Source organism: Protopterus annectens, chromosome 5.part0, assembly GCF_019279795.1.
Source record: "Protopterus annectens isolate FY-2018-M chromosome 5.part0, PAN1.0, whole genome shotgun sequence".
In the NCBI taxonomy this organism is placed as follows: domain Eukaryota; kingdom Metazoa; phylum Chordata; order Ceratodontiformes; family Protopteridae; genus Protopterus; species Protopterus annectens.
This window is the reverse complement of record NC_056735.1, coordinates 897,279,081-897,297,822: the sequence shown is the minus strand read 5'-3', so window position 1 is coordinate 897,297,822 and position 18,742 is coordinate 897,279,081.

The window sequence follows — 18,742 nt, the reverse complement described above, 5'->3', positions numbered from 1 at the left end:
GTACAGATTTACTTGCTATACCACCTTCACCAAGACTATGAGGTAGAGTCACTGCCACCAGCCAGCTACTTTAAGGCTCTTACCAGGGTACCCAATTACTCTCAGTAAAGTTAATACTTATATATACATATACAAAAGGTAATGTTTGGCCAAGCAGCAAGACAATGTCACTAAATGTAACCACAATGTCACTAAACACATGCAATTAATCTCAAAGGATAAAATATTTTCTAGTCAAAAGAAAAACCGCCAAAACCAAGAAGAGTAATGGATCCAAGGCAAAGGAGCCAAACCGGTGTAAAGTTAATACTTTATTGGGTACGAACAGTAGGTAAAAACGAACAGCAAGTAAAAACAAGTGCTTTCGCTCGGTTGTTACCGAGCTTTATCAAGTTGAAATATGAATTGCCACAGAGGGTTTAAATACTCTCTAGCGAATCGCTACTTAATCAATTAGCATGTTAAATTAACAAGCCAAATATTCTGAAATCAATATTCCCTTGGAAAACGTGAAGTCAGAAATTTCAAGATGCTGTCACACCAGTATATTAAAATGCTTTAAAACTATTCTAAGGTAATTAATAAAAATAATAATAATAATTTAATGGGCAATAATTGTTCTATTACTAAAAAGGCTAACTTTGTTATATATAATTAAACTGATATGGAAATAACAGACCGTACTTTTGATTTATTTACCAGGGGTTTTCAATTTGTCCCTGCACGGCCTTCCAGCTTGCCAAAAATTTTAGTAGAGCTTAAACTATTTGTCAGGAGTTTAAATTTAACACACCACTTCAAAGGACAGCCTTATATTAACAATGACCTTAGTAGAACTAGTACATTTAATCCGTCCACACACCCTCTGATCAGGCTCTTTGAAGAATTAGTTGAGAAGGATCTTAGAATCTTGCACTTGCAGAGAATAAAATCTTTTCCCACTAACTTGGATGAACATGAAGTCTGTCTTATCAATCATCTTAAAAAAGAGAACATCAGGGTTATGAAACCAGACAAGGGAGGTGGAGTGGTTTTGATGTACAACCCTAGTTATGACAGTTATATTCATGATATGTTACAAGATTCTGAACAATATGAGACTGTTTCTAGGAATGAAGTTAACTTAGCCTTTTCCAAGATTAAATACATGCTTACTGAACATTTGCTACAGGAAGCTATAAATGAGAAATTGTTTAACTATTTACATGTTGAGAAGCCTAAAATACCAGTAATTTTTGGAATCCCAAAAATCCATAAAGGTCTAGACCCATTGAGATTTAGGCCTATAGTTTCAGGAGCAGGGAGCATTACTGAACCCTTAGGTAAATTCATTGATTATGCCACTAAAAAACTAGGCTCATCCCTGGAACATGTTTGTAAAGATTCCTGGGATTTCTTTAAAGGTATTCAACCTGACTTTTTCAAGCCTGAACTCCTCATGATAACTATAGACATCAAAGATCTATTTCCTAGCATACCACACTCCACTGGGTTGGAGTGGTTCAACGATGTCTTGAACATTAAAGCCAGGCTCAGTAATAAAATGACTAGTCTTCTAGTTGAGTTCATGGAAACTTTGTTACAAAATAATTTCATTTATGTTAATGGTGAACTGTTCAGACAGAAAAAAAGGTGTAGCTATGGGCGCCTCCTGCGCCTCCCTGTATGCTAATGTAGTTTTGCATAAATGGGAACAGAAGTTTATTTTTTCCACTACTTGGGTCCAATATCTAACACATTACATGAGATACCTGCATCCTATGGAATGGCACCTTTAACCAATTCCTAGATTTTTTCCGTTACATCAACTCCACCACCTCCTTTTTAGTGTTCACTCATAATATTAGTGAAAATGAACTTCACTATCTTGATGTCACCTTATACAAAGATTATAATAATCAAGCATTTCACTCTAAACTATACAGAAAATCTACCTTCTCTAACTCATATTTGCATTTTCAGAGTGGACATCCATTCTATCAGAAAAAAGGCATTGTGAAGGGCCAATTTATTAGAGCTTCTAGGATGTGTAGTACTTCAGGAGATTTTTTAGATGAAATTGGCTTTTTGAACTCCTTGTTTACTGAGAAGGGTTACCCAACTTCTCTTGTTAACTCCTTGGCACAGGAAGTGATTGAAAATAGAGAAACAAAACACCCCCCCCCACTTCTTGGTAAAGGGGGACCTTTTGATATAAGCAACAACACAGCGGTAACTGATACATTTCAGAGTAGTTTTATTTACACATATTCTCTTAATTCCACTGGAGTTGAGGAGGTGATTAGGAGGCGTTGGCCTGTTTTAACTTTCCACGATGAATTCAAGGATATATTACCAACACACCCTAAATTTGTAAGAAAGAGAGATATGAATTTCAAGGAGTTATTTGAAAGGAAACTTGTCCATTCGATTAATACCCGTGGCCCAAAATTGAGCACGTTTAAGTGCAGGTCTTGTAAACAGTGCCATGCTGTCCTTAATGCTCCCACTCTTTTCATCCCCTCCAGGAACTTCAACATCAAATCTCTTAACTATTACAACTGTGGAAGTAAAGGGGTAGTATATTTGGGCTTCTGCACCACTTGTTCTAACTTCTATGTTGGCAAAATGGAGAGGCCACTTAGGAGAAGAATATATGAGCACTTTTATGACATGGGCAAGCATAAGGAATCCAATGCATTTTATAGACATTCCCTTTCCTGCCCTAAAACAGACCTCAGATTTATAGTGTTAGAACAAGTGATGCCTGATGCCAGGGGAGGAGATTGGGAAACAACCCTTGAGTACAAGGAACTTTTATGGCAATTAAAGTTGGATGCAGGTAGACACCCCGGTTTGAATGACAACATAAATATAAGCAGTGTCCTTAAATTAAGAATGGCCCGACTATAGCATAATTATTTTTATATTTTTTATATTTTTATATTTTAAAATAATTTCCTTTTGGGACTACAATTAATAAATTTATTTCATCAGCCAGTTGTAAATACACAACATATATATTATATTACATGCAGAATATGTTTATCAATCAAAAAACATTGTTTTTTGATACTTTTTTGAATATTTTTATGAATATGTGATTTTTTTTAATTCTAAAACATTATAATTAACATTTTTTTTAGATTTGGTAACTATTTTTATTTTATTAATTACCTTAGAATAGTTTTAAAGCATTTTAATATACTGGTGTAACAGCATCTTGAAATTTCTGACTTCATGTTTTCCAAGGGAATATTGATTTCAGAATATTTGGCTTGTTAATTTAATATGCTAATTGATTAAGTAGCGATTCACTAGAGAGTATTTAAACCCTCTGTGGCAATTCATATTTCAACTTGATAAAGCTCGGTAACAACCAAGCGAAAGTGCTTGTTTTTACTTGTTGTTTGTTTTTACCTACTGTTCGTACCCAATAAAGTATAAAATATTTTCTAAATGACCAGCCACAGCAGAAGGTTTAGATATATTTAATAATAAATACTAAAATAGAAAACGTAAAAATACTGAATATTTATTTACAATAAATACCAGCACTTCAATCTACAGGAAATGTAAAAAATCACAGAGATGGAAAGATTCAGACAGATAGAGAAAAACAGTATTTAATTAATCTCACTATATTTTTAACTAACTCAAAAATTACTGTTCCCTAGTTAATTTACTTACAAAAGTAAGGTGAGGTGAAGTGGATGAATGTCTTTGTTGTTAGGTCCAAGACAGAGTGCTGAGTGTCACTGTCACATCTGCCACTAATATCTAAATACACTTTCAGTGCTGGCCGTGGAGTGACATCAAACCTGGTCACCTGATTCTGTGGTTCCCACACTGCCCCCCTGACTAGAAGCTTTGGCAGGATCTAGCACAGATGTGTCACAATACACACCTAGGATATTGTTAATGCTTCTTCCAGCATCTGGAGACTGTAAACCAATTCCAATCCTTTCATCCTTCCTGGAGAGAATAACCAGCCATTCTCTGGTAGCCCAGGGTAGCAATTAGTTCACCACTAAGGAAATAAGAGCCTAGGCCGTTCCCAGACATTGCATCTCTGGCTGCATTCAGGCTGTGAGATTAAATCTTTATGGCCTAAACTAAGTCATTTAATTTCTGGCTAATTTTCTTAAGTTAGCTAAGTTGAGCTTAACACCTTCCCTTCCAGCACCCTCTTTTAACATATATACATTTCCTCAGTTACAACAATACAGTCTGATATAAATCTTTATTTAATTTCTGCCCAGCAGGACCCACTGTTGTTACATTTTTAACACAAGCAACTTTACAAATGCATTTTTAACATAAGCATCTGTACAAATCAGTTTGATATTCAAATGACATACAATTCTTACAAAGCTCCAGTAGCTATGCTGGCATATGTTACATATGCACTGCCCTAGTCTCTGTGGCATAGCTAGCAATACCTCACATCATCACAACAAGTATGTCAACCAATCAAAAATCTAAAATTTGCATACCCTAAATGATGTAACCCAACTGCTGAAAGTGCCTTACCACCAATGATGAAATGTATAAAAAATAAAAAATGCATTTGCATATATGCTGAATAACAATTTTAAAAACAAGATATTTTATAATAAAATACATTAAAATTTTCACCATGCTTAGTCAAAAAAATAAGTAATCACATTAAAAATGGCAAATACAGTTCACACAATACAGCCTTCTTTTTAATACACTAAAGAAAGACAAAGAATCATTAATTCCAGAGGCCACTGAGGCATTTCATATCAGTTCCCAACTTCCTGGATCCTGGATTCACTCCCATACATACAGCATATGAGGCAATGAGTGTCCTTCAGCAATCATTGTTTCCATAACAGGTACGGGTTTTACAGGATCTGGTTGCTAGCTTGTGGCTCAACCCTCCTCAGAGGATGCACTACACAGTCGCATGCACACAGTCACACCTAGGGCCAATTTAGATATCCACTCCACCTACTGCTTATCTTTGGAATGTGGGAGGAAATCGGAACACCTGGAGGAAACCCACACAAATGCAGGGAGGACATGCAGACTCCACACAAAAGGCATCCCAGCTGAAAATTGAATAGGGAACCTCTTGCTGTGAGGTGACAATGCTAACTGCTACACCACTGTGCCAGCCCAGTTCCCAAGTTAGCTCCTTAAATTCAAGAAGAGTATCAGGATCACCATTAAGGTTCAAAACAATTACCCTGTCAATAATAAAACATAAAAACTTCTTAAAACTAGACCACCCACTGCTGTTCCTAAACAGGGCAATAGTGGACTTATTTTTACTTTTCCTGATGTCATATATATGTTCATGAATCCTTTCCCTTAATTTTTCGGTTTGTCTTCCTCCCAGATAAAAAGTGTTACAGGAGCTGCAGGTTGGAAGGTAAACAATGTGAGTAGTGTTGCAGTAACACCTCTCATGGCAGAAAATAGTTGTTGCAAACCATCTACTGTGACATAGGGTATTTCATGTATAAACCTTCATACCTTACAGAACCCACATTTTCACATAACACCCTGCCTGATCATTGATATCCTACTGCCAGTATAGGCATCACTAGAATATTTTTAATATTTTTACCTTTAGTAAAAGCAATCACTGGTGCAGCCCTTAAAAGAATCATAATGAAATCAGAGAATACAATATCCAGTTGACCTTTACTGAACAAATATATTGAAAGATGTCCTTGCTAAAAGGAATCATAGACAGAGGAGTGGATACATCAAAATTATGATTATTCATCCTATCTGCTATATTTTCACCAGCATGTTGAACAGTGTGGGATTTAGTCCTAAATATGGGTGCAAATCAGTCATTTTACAGACCCACATCCTCAACCTTAATGTTCCTTAACAATTGAATAGGATACCCTCTCTTGACAAACATACATATTAGGTGATGAATCTCATTATCAAATAAGTTGTCATCTGATAGCAACCTAAAAAACCTCACCATCTGGGCTTTAACAGCAGACATTTTTTGATGAAACAGATAACAACTTTTAAAATGGAGATATGTATGAGAAGGCATCCTTTCTATAAATTGTGGAAGTGTAACACCTATATGATAAATTATTCTTGAGAAGAACAGTGAAGTATTTTATACTGTTGCCCCTATGGAATAGGTGAACCTTAGGAACGCTGTAGAATTCTGCCACTGGGTGTAAAACATAACCTGTTGTTCAATAGTGCCTTTCCATAAAATTAGAACATCATCTAAAAATCTATAATGACCATGCATCAGTGAAAGAAATTCAGGGGTAAACACAATCTTTTCTTCCCACACTGCTAAAACTACATTAGCATAAAGAGGGGTGCACGCAGCATTCATAGCCACTCCTGATACCTGATGAAAATATTCACACTCAAAATAAATTAAATTATTGGTCAAAGTTAGATCCAAGAGGGTGGTAATCACTTACATGTCTTGAACAGCCAAGGATGTTTGTTCAGATAAAAAAAATTAAAAGCCATTCAATTCCAGTGCCATGGGGAATAATAGAAAAAAGGTCTACAACATCCACTGTGATGACCATAATATTTTCTTCAGACCAGATTATAAACTATTTAAAATCTCTAAGAGGTGCCAAGAGTCTTTTAAAATATATGACTTTCATTCCAACATGCTCTTACACTTAAAATCAATATACTTTGCAAAGGGTTCTGTCTTAGATCTCTTGCCTGAGACTATAGGCCTCACAGGGGAATCATAGGTTCACTTGTGAATTTTGGGAATACAAAAATGGAGGCAATCTTTGGTTTGGAAACACTTAAGTACTCCCATTGTTCATGATCAACCTCTCCTTACATGGCTATGTCCAAATGCAAAGAAATCTAACTTAGCATATGCAATGTTAATTTAGTTAATAGAAATTCTCCTATAAGTGGCTTCACTGGATAAAAGCGGAAACATTTTGGTAGAGTAATCAAAGCAACCCCCCTGCCTTTATCAGGTTTCATAGTCTGTAAGTGCCTATCATGAATTAGGATGCTCAAATTTAATTCTCTCTTCCTGGATCAGATTGTCAGGAAACCACCTTCTCTGTTTAAAAATGCTCATGAATTGACCCTCACCCACCCATTCAAAAACTGAAACCCACGGGTTGGGGGTTAGAATAAATCTACTTTTCCTCTTAAGAGAAACTGCTTCATCAAAAGGCATGATTGCATTGTCAGAATAAAAAATAAATAAATAAATTCAAACTTCAACACACACACACACACACACACACATATATGTAAGCACCCATGTATGTGATACCTCTTCTTTGCTACAAGCTGCAATGCAAAATATCATTACACCATTCAGACCCCCACTTAAAGTTACATTGTAATTTAGATAACTGCAATTTAGATGCTTCACTACAGTACTTAACATCAAAACATGTTAGTATTCCACTTGAAAATTGGACAAAAAACAAAACAGAATGTGATCGCTGCAGTTAATTGAAGGTATATAAAGGTAAAAAAAAAATGTGTGTGTGTGTGTGTATGTGTGTGTGTGTGTGTGTGTGTGTGTGTGTGTGTGTACTGTGTCCACATCTCTGTCAGTGTGTATGGATTCATTTCCTTTGCCATTGCTATAAAAATGCTGAAAATCGCAGCACTTGTTAGAATTATAGTATAATGCTATTCATCACTTGTCAGAAATATTTTAACACTCAGATCTAGGTTCTGAGACACATTAATCAGATATTCACAGTTTCACACACTGACATATCATCACTTCTATGAATGAGACATAATTTACGACTACTGTGTGGACAGGGATATCTTAAAGGAGTTGGTTGATCACTGCTGCCAGATGCTTGTCAGTTTTATCTTTCTGTATCATAACATACAAGTCACCTCTTGTATCCCCACAGACATATGATCAGCCATCACCTGTGTTGCAGTCATTTGGAGTTGAAGCCTTCATAGGTTTATAGGTAGGTACTAGGCTATTGGCCCTAGGGCCTATATAATCCAAGTCAAAAGGGTACCTTTGCTTTTGCCAACCAAGAAAATTATTTTCCTGTGGCCCTGTTGAGCAGAGCCATAGATGTGATCCGTGGGGTGAATTTCCTATTTTCCATCCAATCATCAAGATTTTTCTTGAAGAGTCATAATAAGGAGCTTTGTTTGATATAGATAGGTAGTTTGTTCCAGAGTATGAGAAGTCTCTGGGACAGGAATCTATCCCTCCAGCATGTTCTGTTTATTGTGGTGACAGGATTTAGGTCCCTAGAATGTGTAGCTCTGAGGGATTGGGATTTCTTTAAGTGAAGCATGTCCAGCCGCTCTGGGTTTGACATAGCTTTGTATGTTAGGCAGAGATCGCCTCTGAGTAGGTGATATGTTACGGAGTAACATTGTAGTTTTTTGAGATGGTCTGTGTAGGGCATCTGTTTGAGGCCGGCAATCCTCTTTGTGAGGTATTTCTGTGGCCTTTCCAGTTGTTGTAGATGTCTTGTGAGGTACATACCAAAAGGGGAGTTGTACTCTATAATGGGTCTAATGAGTGATGAGTAGAGGGAAGCAATGACCTCTTTTTTTCCTGGATGAGAAAATTTTTGTGATGAGGTGTGCCATGTAGACGGACTTCCTGACTACTGTGGCGATGTGATTATCAAAGGAGAGACTACTGTCCACCTGTGTCCCAAAGTCTCTTATTACACTTTCAGTGTTAAGTAGTAGACTACCACCTATGTGGTAGCTCAAGGGTACAGAGTTTTTACCAAAGGGGATGACAATGCCCATTTTGCCATTGAGCTTGAGGCCAAGGCACCTGTCTCAGTGAGGCCCTTTTGTAGGATGTCCACATCATTAGGAGTTTTGATTATGGCTCATCTGTGAACTTCATTAGCCAAAGACCTTCTGTGTTAGCCTGTACTTCATAAAATTAGATACCAAACAGGAGAGAACCCAGGACTGAACCCTGATGTACTCCACTTGTCACTGGTCTGAATTCGGATTTGGAGTCTGCTACTTTCACACTTTGGGTTCTGTCAGTGAGCCAGTTGTTAACCCATCTTATGACATAGAGATTTATACCTAGTTTAGTGAGTTTATCTATAATTCCAGAGTGGGTGATGGTGTCAAAAGCCTTGGCGAGATCTAGATAGGCTCTGTGAACCACCTTACCCTCATCTATGGCTTTGGTGACTGCTTCAAAGAAGTCTATCAGGTTTAGGAGACATGATCTGCTTTTTATAATCCTGAACTGGGTGGGGTTCAGAGTTTGGAGATTACCAATGTCTTTGTTTATAAGTTCCACGATGATACATTCTGTTGCCTTGCAAACCAGGCTCATTAGGCTAATGGGGTGGTAGTTCCCGGGGCCACGGTGGCTCCCCTTTGTGGAGTGGGATAAATGTCACTGTACACCATTCAGTGGGCACAAAGCCTAAGATGATGCTATGATTGAACATGGTGCTTAGGTGGGATACCATTCATTCTGTAGTTCATGTAGAATGCAGTCTTGGATGTTGTCTGCTCTCAGGGATGCTGTGTTCTTGGCTTTGAGAGTGTGTTTTTTACCTGTGCAGTCATGATTACAGGAACTTTGCATTCTTCCAGTACAGAGATGGGTCCTTTAGCAGGTGAGAGTGGGGTAAAGTTAGCACTGAACCTATCTGCCAGGATGTTGGCAATATTAGTTGGTTAGGTATATTTAGTGCCATTGTACTTTAGCTCAGGGCAGATCTGAGTGTTGCCATTGAGATTCTTGACATAGCTATAGAATGCTTTGTGGTTGTCTTTAGAATCAGTGGCAATTTTGTTTTTGTAACTAGCTTTGAAGGATTTTATGAGGGATTTCAGCTTCTTACTGAGGGTAACCAGGGAGTTTCTCCAATCATGGGATTTTTTCTCTTTTTGCAACAGTTTCTTTCTTCTGTTGTAGAGTTTTTTTTATGGCAGGGGACCACCAGATCGGCTTCCTTTTTTTGGAGGATAGCATCTTGGTTCTGTCAGGGATAGCACAATCCATGCACTCATGTAAGTGCTTATAAAGTGCATTTGTGTAGGATTCAGCAGTCGTACCTCTATTGTCCATCTGCATGAAGTTTGCTACTTCTGTGTTAAGAAGCATGAAGTTTGCTTTGGAGAATTTTTTACAATGGTTTCCCTAATGGGGGGTGGGGGCGGAATGTGGATGTCTAAGGTGATTAGCTTGTGGTCGGATCTGACCAATGAGGAACTGACTTCTGGTATGGAACACTGGTCGCCCATGTTGGTAAGGACCAGGTCTAGGATATTGCTACCCCTGGTGGGGGTGTGGATAAGTTGATCCAAGACATTGGAATTTATGAATTCCAGAAACTGTTGAGCAAAACAGTTGGTACATGAGTAGTCTTCCCAGTTAATGGTGGGGTAGTTGAAATTGCACATTATTAGGGTGTTGGGTTGTACCCTAATATTTTCCAGTGTATCAAGAAATGAGGAGCAGGAATCCTGGGACATGGTGGGGGATCTGTAGCAAGTTACAATTTAGATTGCGGTCTTGCCCAGAGTTAGTTGCACCTGGATAATCACAGATGCATGCATGTTATTGGTTGTCAGTAAAACATATGATAAAGTCTGAGTGCACCAGGTTGATGATTTAACATTGTGCTACATGACTAACAATCCTCACCTGAGGCAGCTGCATTAGACACTCTGGCACTCCTGAGCCATCCAGTGTTCATATCCAGACCACATTGCAGAATCAGTGTCCTGTTAGTGTCACTTCTGGGTATTAGGAGGTACTGCTCTGTTTCTGTGAGCTGATGATGAGTTGTAACAGCAGCCTCAGTGACACTTGTGCATGGTGTGGTTGTGCTTGCAACAGTATTTGTCTTCTGCACTATTTACTGCTGTACCTAATTCCTGATGGCCTTATTTTCCTTGCCTGTAAAATGATACACATATCATGTTCATGGGGCCAGTAGCAAAACATTTCTCACTTATGCTGTAAAGTTCTTTGTGCTTTGTCATTCTTTCAGCTCCAAGACAGCTCCAGTATACTTGTGGATACAAACATAAATTAGTGTGTGCATATATATACCAAACTATACATGATGGATAACACGCCGCCCAGCACTGCGCCAACTATCCATGTGCCAGGAATTTCCTTGAACAATGCAGCGACATAATGGCTGTGGTACTGTGCTGACCTGTGTTACAAGTGAGCATGTGGTCCACATGCATGGGTCCTGAATGCAGTGCCTATAGCACCATCTTTACCCAAAGAACCACAGGTTCAGGATGCAATGCCTTGTGTGTATGCATCATATCCTCCCCTTGATCATGCTGGCTCCCCAGCACCTACATGCACGTCAGCTGTCATCCCTGTTTCCCCTGGTCTGAGTGGTTGTCCCACCCTTGGACAACAACCTGTCATGCTTGGACCATGAGGCTTGGCTGGCTATCTCCTCCCATAAGGGGAACAGTGATCTCTCTGTCTGCTACTAGGACCTTGCAGTTTGGATGTACCTTCTCCCCCCAGAATTACAATATATTCTACCTGTTCCCTAACTGTGATTGCAACCGCAGCATAATATAATCTGCCATGTCATAGACAGGGCTAGCCTTACACCTAGGCAAACTAGGTGGCAGCTCTGGTCACCATGCTTGTAACAGTGCTCTTTCCCTATTTAATTATTGAGAAATGTTTCTTTTCACCCCTACTTAAAGAAAATGCACCCATGAAAAAATCAAGAGCATCAGGGAAGTTAGTGATCCGCTTGACTTAACATTCACATCACAGTACATTATCTTAAACCTTGCAAGGTAGCAGGAGTAGAAACCTCGCAACTTTCAAAAATAGGTGAGAAGCCAACTGAATTATTTATTTTTGTATGTTTTTTCCCAAGACCTAGTCTGATAAGTTGAAATATGAATTTGCAATGCCTGGCTTTACTGATTGATGGTAATAATAACAAATTTACCACACAATTAAAATAAATATTAACAAGGGACTGAGGTCACAATCAAGGACATTCTACAGAATTCTGGAAAGAGATGAGAGGAATGAAGAAGAGTTGGGGAAATAAGTGACATCAGAATGTTTGCATTAAAGCTGCTGGCAGTGATCAACATGACATGTTTGGCAGTTTTTCTGACTTTGTGATTTGGGCAGACAGTTGGTATGAGGCAAATGGCATTGTGAGATAACTTTTATTACTGTTTTTGCAATAATGTTCAACAATGTTCAGTAGTCAACCAGATATTTTTGGTAATATTTCTGGCCTTGTGATTTCTGTGGATCAACTTGGATTGAAATACTTTAATGTGTGGCAGCTTGTTTGTGTGGACTGGGGGGTGAAATAACTTTACATAGCCATCAGACATCATGGATGTAACTGTTGGATGGGGTTAGGGGTTGGCTGGAAGAAAGAAACTGACCTTGGGCTGGATTCACGATGGCTTGCACGGAGTCTAAGAGTAGAGTAAGACTCCATGCAGCCATCATGTCTGACGAGCGATCCAGGAACAGCCTGCAGGGGCATGCAAGAGAGCTCCTAAAATGACTCTTACACGGACAGGGCTGGGATATGCAAATTACCTCAAATGCAGGTGAAAGGCATGCAAATGAGGTAGATTTGCGATTCAGGAAACCCGAACCTGTCTGAGTAAGAGCAGTGTTATTTGCAGAAATGTACTCAGTTGACAACTGAGTACCGTTGTGCAAATAGCAAAACGAAGCCGTGAAAGCTCCAAATAAAGGTTGCACCCAGTGAAGGAAGCATGTCAACGGCCAAATATATGGCCATTGGCAATGTTTCCCAATGCAATATGAAAAAAAATAATTATTTTTTTTCTCCGATTTCTGATATTTAAGTGTAGCGCAGCATCGCGCAAATGGGCTGTGCTCTAAAAAAACAGAAAACTAAAAATTAAAACCCACAAATGCGGATCTTATTTAAATTGTTAATGTACAATGCAAGGGAATGGCAGGCTGAAGACAACATGGCCACCGAGTAGAGGTTGCTAAGGGGGGAAGATCAGTCTAAGAGATGTAACCAAGCATTAATAGGCAATCCTATGCAAAGGAGGGTTAGGATAGTGAATCGGAAGTTTACATAGCAAATGAGCACAGTCAGTGGAGTGTAGGAGTAGGATAAGGGGAGTAACAGAGTAGAAGATAGATGACATCATGAGTGGGGTATATATGAAAGAAGTGAAGCTCATTGGAGCAGAGTTGCATGTGTTAGCTGTCATTTAGACATCATGGAAAGAGGTGTGTCAACAGGTAGGCTAGGTAAAGGCAAGAAATGGAAGGTGTATGCTGTGGATAACACCAAAGTTTCTTGCTGAGTGGGTTTGTGCGCATGTGTGCGCATGTAAACCTAAGTAAGACAGAGCGCACACGTGTAAGCGTGAGTGCGCGCATTTAAGCCAGAGTAAGCATGTATAAGGCTGTTTAAAGAGTTGTAAGCTCGTTTGCACTGGTGTGCTCACATATTAACCCGAATAAGCAACTTTTAGTCTGTGTAAGCATGTGTGCTCGCATGTGAGCTGCTGTGAGCGTGTTTGCACTTGCGTGCGCAATGCTGCCCCCCCCCCGAGGAAACAGAAAGGAAAAAGGAAGCACAACAAATAGTAGGAAGCTACCAGGGAGTACTAGCAGAGCTAGCAGGTGAAAACAATCAGAATTTGGCAATTACACAGGCAGTACACTAGCCCAGCCCAGCCTAGCACTTAAAACTCTACAAACAACAGTCCATTATGTTTCTCACAACAGACACTGCAGTAAGCTAATAGAAGTGAAAACTGAAAAAGCTTTACTTAGACAAAGAAATGTTAGGGGCTGCCAATACTGTTATAAGGCAACATATGCAACATGCTGAGGGTGGTGACAATGGAAATGCTGCTGGACAACCCATAGTGAGGAGACAGAGAAGAGTGTACAGGCCCAGGGTAACCTACCAGGGGCTACATGAGCTGGAGATAGTGGAGCGCTATAGAGTGGACAGAGACCTCCTGCAGCAAATTGTTGAGCTGTGCAGGCCATGCCTCACACACAGAACCAACAGAGGGGAACCCATCCCAGGGGAAACCAAGGTATGTGTTGGCCTAAGAATGTTAGCAACAGGTACCTTCTAGACCAACCGGTGATATGATGGGGATATTACAGGCATCAGCATCCAGGGTACTGCACCAGTTCCTGGATGCCATGTCAGCACATGCCGGTGATCATGTATATTTCCCCAATTCCCGTGAGGTATTGGCCAGCAATATGCGTGTCTTCCAGCAAATAGCGGAATACCCTGAGGTAGTGGGTGCAATAGACTGCACGCAACATATGCATCAAAGCACCAGCCAGTGAGCGGGGTAGGGTCTATTTCAACCACAAGGGCTTCCACTCCATCAACTGCCAGGTCATGTGTGATGCCCAGGGCATAATACTGAATGTGTTTGCTGGCTGTCCTGGAAGCTACCATGATTCCCATATCTGGCATCTGACACAGCTGTACCAGACATTTGCCAATGGTGACATCCCACATGGTCACCTAGTGGGGGATGCTGGCTATGCACTGGAGCCGTGGCTGATGACATACATCAGAAACGCACACACACCTGAACAGGAATGCCATAATGAGGCACACGCACAAACACGTAATGTAATCGAGTGTGTGTTGGGGCTGCTCAAGTCACGGTTCCAGTGCCTGGACACATCTGGTGGAGCCTTGCAGTACTCACCAACTACATGTACCCAAATTTTCATGGTATGTGCTATGCTACATAATATGATCCTGCGAAAACAGCTGCAGCAGGACCAGCATAGGCCTGGGCTAAACAGCACCCCACCATTGCCAAGGCCATCACAGGCAGAGTGTGACTGGGAGGAGGAACAACCTGAGCCTGCCCCAGTAGGCAGAAGGAGGCATGCCCAGTATGCTTTGGCCTTGGCAAAGAGGCAATGCATAGCACATACACTGGCTCAGTAGGAACTCTGGAAATGATACCTCTCTCTGACTTGCACATATAGTAAAAGGGATGCCTAATTAGACACTACCTGCTTTGAAACATGTACAGGGAGTGTAGTATGTGCATCTGACATAGGCAGCCCTGCAGCACCACCTGAGGCATGATTGCCATGTGTTAAGCAATATAAAGCAGTGCTAAACAGCATTTACCACCATGTAGTATAGGCAAACAAAATCGCACACACCAACTAGCACAACTGTGGTCAATGTTGAGTAATATTGGGCAACGTCCAGCAATGTTGTTTAATATTGAGCAATGTTGGACAAGCCTGGTCTAAGTAGGGCATAGCTAAAGAAAAGCCAACATGCCCATATTTGCTTAACTGGCCCTTAAGCAGTCTGGTCTGCTCAGTATGAAAATATAAAGCAGTGATGGGCCTCGAACCCAGGATACTCTGCACTATAGTTAAAGTACTGAGCCACTAAACCATGACAGTATTGCAGTGGTCAGCCTGTATGAAGGAATGTTGATAAGTCTATGCAAAGTATCTCATGGAAACCCTGCAGGCACAGCATAATCCCTGTTGAGTTATGACACAAAGGTGAGTCCTGCAGTAAGAACAGAACCCAACTTCCAACACACACAGTATAAATGTTAATATTGGTCATGTTCACACACATCAACAAACGTAGTGGACCTCAGATAGCAACATACTGAAAGGTCACACTGGGCATGTTCACACACTTGAATAAATGAGACAAATGTCAGGCAACAAAACACTGAAAGCCTGAACTGGGCATGCTCACACACTTAGGCCATGTCTGAGTACAGCAGTGGGCCACACATATCTGGCAGTTGCATGTGTTAACCCAGGAACCTCTCACTATCCAGCAATCTGCCCTGTGTACACAGTTATATGACAACAGACACATATATAATATAGTGGAACCCTGTCATAATCAAATATGTTCTGCAGATACCTGAGTTGTTCATAGAAACTGGTAAAGCAAAGACGATAAAGACCTGCAAACAGTATCAGCAATAAACATTGTGCATCCCGAACATTATCATAGGGTCAGAGGTCGATACTAGGCTATCTACCCTAGGGCATGTACAAGCCTAGCCAGAGTGTGTTTGCCATTCGCAACCCTGTCAGATTACTACACTGTGTGTGTGAATAGTAGGTCACACAAGATAGCCCATGTACGTTTAGGTTAGTGTGCCTCAGTCTAGCAGGGACACAGAAGATATCCCAGGGGTAAACATACGATCACCCATACAGTCATCAAGATGTCTCCTGTAGGTGGTCAGTGGGTGGCTCTGCCTATGTGAAACTGGGATTACAATCCGGAGTGAGTGGAGCCTCTGGGATAAGAATCTGTCCCTCCAGCATGTCCTATTAACATCTGTGCTGAGGTATATGTCCCTGGAGTGTGTAGCTCCAAGGGAGTTGGATATCCTGAGGTGGAGCATGTCCAGTAATTCTGGGTTGGGTATATCTGTAAACAACAGGCACACATCATATCCGAGTAGGTGGTAAGCGACTGAGTAGAGCTGGAGTTACTGCATCCAAACTGTGCAGGTTATCCTTGTGAGTCCCTAGATCTGCTTGGTGAGGAACTTCTGTGGCCAGTACAGTTGCTGCAGGTGTCGGGTAAGGTACACCCCAAATGTGGCATTGTAACCAAGCATGGTTGTGATGAGTATAGGGGCACAATGACCTCACTCGATCTAGATGTGAAACCATATGGGATAAGGTGGCCTATATAGAAGGTCTGTCCAACCACTTTGGCAATGTGATTGTCAAAGGTGACAGTATGACCAAGTCATGTCCCCAAACCCCTAACAACTCCTACCGTATGTAATGGAGTACTACATATGTGGTAATGTGTGGGCATGTTGTTATTCCCAAAGGGGATGACTATGCAACTAATGGCATTTATCTGTAAGTCATGGCTCAGGCACCAGTCATCCATCTCGTGTAAGACCCTGTTTGAGTATGCATGTGGCAGCTGGAGAGTTGATTATGGCACCCAGTTTGCAGTCAAGTGCGAACATGGTCAGCCATAGTCCCCCTGTGGTAGCCTGTACGTCAGACAAATATATACTGAACAAGAGAGGTCCCAGCACTGAGCCATGTGAGATGCCATGTGTAACTGGTGTACAGTCAGACATGGCACCTGCAATTCTGACCATGTGGGTGTTATCCCTGATCCAGGTAGCAATCCATTGTGTGAGATATGTGTCCATATCAATGCTGGTGACCCTATGCATAATGGCTCGGTGGGTTATTGTGTAGAAGGGTTTTGCAAGGTTCAGGTAGGCTGTGTGGACAACCGTCCCTATGTCGATGGACCTGTTAACCGTTTAAAGAATACAAACAGGTTCAAGAGGCAAGATCTGCCCACAGCAATGCTGAAATGTGTAGGACACAGTGTCTGTAGGTTCCCAATGTCTATGTGTATGAGTGCCATGACAATAGGCTCCATAGCTTTGCAGAACAGGATAGTTAGGCTTATAGGGCAATATTATCTGTGGTCCATTGTGGCACCCACTCTGTGGAGTGGGACCACTGTCGCTGTACGCCATTCCTTGGGTACATATCCTGTAGTAACTCCGATATTGAACAGCGCTGTAATGTAGGGGTTACGTCTGTCGTGAAGCTCGTGTAAGATGCAGGCCAGGTCACCGTCTGGTCCCTTTGATGCTGTGATGTACGTTTTGGGGAGGGCAGCACTCACCCATTACTGTGTGATGTCAGGGAGGTTACACTCTGTTGGGATGGATAGTTGCTCCTTAGGGGGGATGGGGGGAGACATCTGCACTGAACCTGTTTGCCAGGATGTTGGCAATGCCAGTGGGTTCAGGGTAAGTTTAGTCAGTATGCAATAACTCACATTATATCAGTGAGTGTCCAACCAGGTTCCTGACATAACTGAAGAAGTCCGTGTGATAGTCCTATGTGTCTGGTGCAATTGTCCGGTCGAAGCAGCCCTTAGAATTGTTCATGAGTGATCATAGCTATCTGCTAGTACAGATCACAGATGCCTTCCCCATCTGGGATTGTGCTCTATCATGTAGTAGCTTCCTCCTGACATTGTACAGCTTATTAATGGCTGGGGTCTACCAGACAGGTCCCCTGCCATTGGAGGAGTGAGTCCTGTTGTTATTTGGGATAGCACAATCCATGCAGTCCACTAGGTGTCCATAGAATGTGTATGTAAAGGATTCAGCAGTCTGAGCCGTATTTGCCACTGTCTCAGGGTCTCTGAAGGATACCACCTTGCTTTGGTGAAGTGAAACATTGGCTCATGAGAAGTTCACCAAGATTACCCAGGATGGGTGTGTGGAGGGTATATGTATGTCCAGTGAGATACATGTATGTTCTGACCTTAACAATGAGGGGTATATCGCTGGTGTGGAACATAGAGTCCCCATGTTGGTGATGATCAGATCCAATATGTATTCCCCCTTGTGGCTGTGCTGACTGGTTGTGCCATAGCATATGAGTCTACAAATTGTAGCGACTCTTGGGCGAGGGTGTTGGGGCTTGAGTAGTATCCCCAGTCAATATTTGTGTATTTGAAGTCACCCAATATAATGGTGTTTGTGGAGACCTTCATATTCTCCATAGTTCCCATGAAAGCCAAGTGTGGTTCCTGAGTTTGGGAGGGTGGACTGTAGCAGGCAACAAACAGAAATGCAGTTTTGCACAATGGTAGTTGTATATGTATGGTCTGTGATGCTTTGTGCAGTGCTACTAATCCAGAGGTGTGTGTATCTCTGATGTATATGGATACTCCCCCTAGTTGTGTTGTCTGTTCCATGTCTTGTGGTCAGAAAGCATGGTATG